The sequence below is a fragment of the Temnothorax longispinosus genome, chromosome 12, assembly GCF_030848805.1.
Source record: "Temnothorax longispinosus isolate EJ_2023e chromosome 12, Tlon_JGU_v1, whole genome shotgun sequence".
Classification (NCBI taxonomy): Eukaryota; Metazoa; Arthropoda; class Insecta; order Hymenoptera; family Formicidae; genus Temnothorax; species Temnothorax longispinosus.
Window position 1 is genome coordinate 8831961 of NC_092369.1, and position 6000 is coordinate 8837960.

Below are 6000 nucleotides of genomic sequence, written 5' to 3' on the forward strand. Positions count from 1 at the left end.
CCGGACTGTGTGTGTGTGTTGAAGCGTAATAAAATGATGTTTCGCGGAAGTGTAAACAAAAGTTATTGGTGTCTAGATTGCGAATATACGAGATGATTTACATTTATATTGTCTGTATCTCCTCTAAATTTGACTATTACATATGTGCGTCTGCTATTATTGTATAATATTCCATTTTTCTTTTTAATTGTTATAAATTTATTTGAAAGCAGTATCTACAATTTATAAAGAAGATATTTCTTTTTATGTTTCAACATTAAACATTAAATACAATGCTGATTTTCTTTCGATAGACAGACTGATTCGAGAGAATATCGTTGTAGCTGTATATAATTATCTCAAGGCAATTAAAAATCTCGGAATTATCCTTACGTGCGGGAATACATATGTACATCAGTATAATATCTGTATAGGTAAATATGGCGAGCAATTTGTAGGAAGTGCACGTAAATACTTCCATTCCGCTTTTTATCAGGTCTACATCGTAGATCGGTCGGCCCCGTTCTGGGAAGTTTTCGTAAATTACCAACGACTTGTGAAATTGCCCCATAACCAAAATGAATTCTAGAGCGTCGTCGCCATTGGGGAGGATGCTGCAGGCTTTGCAACAACGATGTAGAGCGCGACGCGAATTCGCATCGGCTGGTAATCGTATTAAAAGGGGTGAAGCACCCAAGATCGAAACTTTCGTGAGCGAGGTAACGCGTAAAGAGGTCGGGGAGTGAGAGAGGAATAGGCGGTAAAAGAGGGATGGCGGGGGAGACAGAGGGGAGAAAATAATGGAGGAGAGAGCCTCGACGAAGAGCGACAGAGTCGCTCGCTTTGAGTTCGCCCTGAGGACTTCTTTCAGAAATTTCGTCGTGGCGGAGGCGCTTGTCGTTTTATCCGTCGTGACTAACGGAGCGTTAATCCTCGAAACGAATCGCTAAAAAACAGTTTATTTTACGTAGCACAGAGCCCTCAATATTCTTTTACAAACGAGACTCCGCCGATACTCGATAAAAAGAAGTACATAAAGACGGATATTGATTCCTTAATCGTCTAAACCGGGGCCAAAGAGAAGCATTTCTTGTGAAATAATATTTCTGTAATATCTTTCTTAGCAATACGTACGTTTAATAAGATAAAAAGACCGATCTCCGATACATTCAACTTGCTCGATTAAATTTAATATCATAAAAGCGGCACATTTAAAGATATGGAGGGAGGGAGGAAGTTAGGGAGGGAGAGAGAGGATATGTTATTTGTGCTCATAAATTATACATTACAAAATCTTTACGATATTGTTGGTCTTCCATAATTGGTTGTGTGTACTACATTCTACATTAATATATGTTAACTTCTTCCCCGTTGCGACGAGCAAGAAGAAGCTCGTGGGAAAATTTGAGAAACTTTTGGCGAGCCCGCATTTGCTCTCTCCGACATTATACCGTTACAACTTGTTACGGTATCCAGCATCATGAGAGCTTCATTGTCAAGCTCTGCACCCTAGACATCGTGGACTGATGCCTCAGCTTAATTGGAGTGTTACATACTCCGTTTTCTCTCAGCCGTTCCTCGTTTCTCTCTCTTCTCTCTCTCTCTCTCTCTCTCTCTCTCTCTCTCTCGTTGTTGCAAGTACGAGCCAACGCCCGTCTCCAAACTTGTCACAAATTCGACGAGGTGTTGCTACCTACTGAATTTGGGAAAGATGGACGGGGGAAATTAATTGTATAAACGTTTAACTTCTACCTTGCGACGCTCGACTCATTATCTAGAGCACGGACGTACCAAGAGTCGTTGAAATCTTAAAACATGATGAAGTAATGTTTGCAATGCATTATATCTCGTTTTGATATTTCTGATGCTAGAAGATTGGTGTTAGCAATATATAAATAATTCCGCTTAATTATATTGTAATTTTTACATAAATTTTAATAATTATTGAGATGTATAAACAGTTACTTGTTCTTTTAGTTTACATGTTGCATGTAACACAACACAATTCGTTGCAAATTCCGCGCTTGTTTTAATACAACTGTAATTATTATGAATTCAAACGTAGTTATTACTAAATAATGAATTAAACGTTTATAATAGCATTTCCAAATGATTAATGCTATTTCTATTACTTTTAGAACAAAGTGAACTCTTGATATACAGTACAATAAATAAAGTTTATTGTTTAAAGTAATTCTTGAAATTATGAAATATTCTATCATTTAAAAGCATTTTTAAAACTATTCATAATATTGCTTGTTATATGATAATTTATTGTTGCATAAAATTCGAAATATATTGGTATCTTTAATCACATTGTCAAAAGAACTTATATAAGTAGTATCTATATAATTATTTTATGTATAAGAAGAGAAAGTTAAAATCGCTTATTTCAAAATAATTTTTAACATTATATGACCGGTATTTATATTTGGTTCTTATTTCAAGACTGTCTTAAGTAATGTCTTAAGATGCTAATACGGCTCTGTGATTGGTTCATGACGTCTTAAGATTGTACTTTTAAGACGGTCTTAAATATAAGAACCGACTATGAATACCGCTATAGATATGCAATTTTTTCATATTAAGCAGATATCAATTTTAACAATATTCTCATCTTTCCTTATATATGTATATAAAAATTACACATATATTATATATATAAATATGTTATGTATATTAAACGCGTTATACAAATTTAAAGTTTAATATAATTTTAAATAAATCCGAGAATATCTATCTTGTAAAATTATATTATATATACAGGTGTGCTAATTGTTAAATATAAATGAGTACGAAGATGAAATATAATTCGACAAGATTTAACATGATTGCTTTCAAACAAAGCATAAAATAAATTTGCTTTTACGGTTATATAAAAACACTGTAAAGAGCAAACGTAACAAGCTTATATATCTCTTGTTTTTTTTTATATTAAAGAATTACCTTCGTTATACAAAAATAACGATTGCATTTTTCATACGCATAGTACCAACATAAATTCGAATTATGATGTAAGCATTTGTGCTTTTTATATTTCAGTGCAATCCTTAGCGTACTCTTAACCATTTAAATAAGAGCAAGAAAAATAATTCGCGGAAGCATAATTAAAAAGCTAAAAGTATCCCTTATCAAAAAGAGACGAAAAAGAAATGCAACAAAAAGAAGAAAAAATACAGAAATTTAGGCTGTAAACTTTACGGATTTGTGGGGTCTAAAGAAATAGGGGAAGTGCGTCACGCGACGACGACTCGTTTTAATTAAATGCCTGTAATTACGTTTCCCGCTAATTGCTGCGCGATGCCCTCAGGAACGTTATACCGCTCGGTCAAAAGAAAATTGGGATCTTGCCAAACTTTTTGCCGATGTTCTTTTTTTTTCCTCCACCGTCTAGTGGTGTCAAATAACTCGTAAGTATTCTCGCGCGAACGTAGCAGCGCGTGTTCTTGCAATTAGTCAACGAAAATGCACAAGTCGCTCGGTCCCAATTTTCTATGTGCTCCTAACTCGACGTCTCGAATGAAATCGTCAGACGAAGTCACTGGCGCGTTATGCAAAATTTATATTTTCTAAAAGAAAGTAGGCATCTTCTTAAATAATTAAATTCACAGTTATAGATTTAATCGAAAATCGTAATCGCGTCACTCTGGGTACGTTTGTAGCGCGACTTGCGGAAATCACAATTAAACGATTCAACTATTTTGTTTCTAACAGGAGCGTCGAGATCTCTCTTTCTCTTTCCCTCTCTTTCTCTTTGAACGCAGGTACAAGAGACGAAATACATAAGATTACATGGAATGCTATATACCATGCTTCACCGTAGTCTCGCACAGACAACACTAACTTGAATTCCATTTAACACTCCAGATGATTCCATTCTGCCTCGCTTCCTTTTCTCATCGATCTATTACGCGTTCTATGGCGTACAATTACCAGGCAGGAACAGACTGGTTTGCCTTACTACGTACATGAATTTACTCTTGCATTAACTGTCGGGAATAATGCCGTTCGCACTATAACAACTAAATCACGAGAATTGCTTCCACCATTTGTCGATCGTTAAGGTGCTCAGAGCTAACTCTCAATCATTAATACGCCGGAAGAGCGTTTCAACATTTATCAAGCACCTGTTTACAATACGAAATACGAATTCCGATCTTATTTAAATACGATGGCAACGCAAAATTAATTATGTAGATTATATTTATTAAAAAGTTTTAATTAAATGTAAAACGCGACATGATATTTATATTTATCGGGAAGATTGAGATTGTCGAAATCACGAACGAGCTTCGAGCTCGTTTTATATTAGGTCTCGTAGCTAATTTATTAATTTTCTTCTGCGAGCTCTAGAAAACGTGCACGAAAGATGGGGCTAATAAATATTCACAGGAATATTAAATGATCCATAGTAATGGGTCTTGATAAATCGAGACAACTTTTACTTCGTGTCGCGGTGAAGATACGGGCAACATTGCGTGAGTGCATAGAATAGATAAAATTTTGTGGACAAGAAATTACAATTTAAAAAAGAATACGACTTGTTAGTTATCAATCTTTTATTTTGTGCTTATAAAACGTCGATTAGTCATCTTTGACTTACACTTGAAAAGATAAGCGGTATTTCTTTTTAAAAATTATTGTCAAACTAGATATTCTTAATGATTGGAAATTATTTAACAATTTTTTTATCATAGAATTCTAGTGCGACAATGTTGAAAGAACAGGAAGGAAAAGGATAAGGCGCATAAAACTCGTTTCGAAAGAGCGAATGATCGAAAGTGCAAGCAGATATCTATGTGTGATCGATCTCCGAAATGCGGAACTTTACGAATTCCACATAATTTGTGAAAGTAATCTCCATAATTTGCAGAACCTACCGACAGTCACATAGTTTCGTAGTCTACAGCAGGATCGACCGCGCGTATTACACTGCATATTTGGTCACATAATAATAGCTTCTATAGAAACCAACCTCGAACATATAATTAATAGGATTAGGTAAATCATCTTTATTCTATATAATTATCGATATATGCTTTATCATGTACGTTAATATATATAATAATAAAATTCAAGCGTGATATTGATATTGAACGATTTGGACATGACAGGATAATTGGCATATCTAATTAACTTTTCGTGCGTCATTAATTAAATAAAAATTATAAACGCAATAAAATTCTGTACGACCACGTACAATATTTTAAATAGCGCATTCTAAATATATTAAAGAGAGATAAAATATTAATGTGTCTAAAGAAATTACATAGTAATTTTTAATACTTCTTTGATTAAATTGCGACAAATTTTATTCTTCAATTAAATGTCAAATTTAATGTGGGAGAATATTTATACGCCGAGATTAATTTGAATTGCAAGAAGCGCGGAATATTCAGTATCGATTTTGCAATATAATAAAATATGTCGTAGGTGACGAATTGATGAGCGCACGGTGGAGCTCGGCGCTCGGATTTTTATTGCGAAGCGTAGAGTATATTTAGCACGTCCAAAAATACTCGATGTCAATGTATCTTATAAAATTATATCTGGACGCGATACGCACAACTCGGCTGCGGCCTTGGTCCTTGTTTTTCCGGCGTACAGCCGCGCTAGCCATGTAAACAAAAACAAGGTCGCGCGGCGCGGTTGCGGACGCGGGGCGCGCGGGGCGCGGGCGTCGTCATTCGTGTCCGAGCCGTTGAACGGATAGGTATAATGGTACGAGTCGCTCTCCGTGTATTACCATATTACTTTTCGAGATGCGATCGCGACAAGTACCGTGGGATACCAAACGCATGTCTTTACGAACAACTGAAAGTTATCAGTCCGTAAGAGTAATTAATTCCCTCATTTAACGACTCGTAAGCTCGTAATTGGTCATTCGAATTAGGAATTGAAGCGTATGAGACGGGAATTATAAGTTATTACTTTTAATTATTTCTCTAACAATGCTCGAATTTGACTATCTCCGTATCGCGTTTCGAATCTTTCATCGATTTTTCGTATTATGGTCGGTTT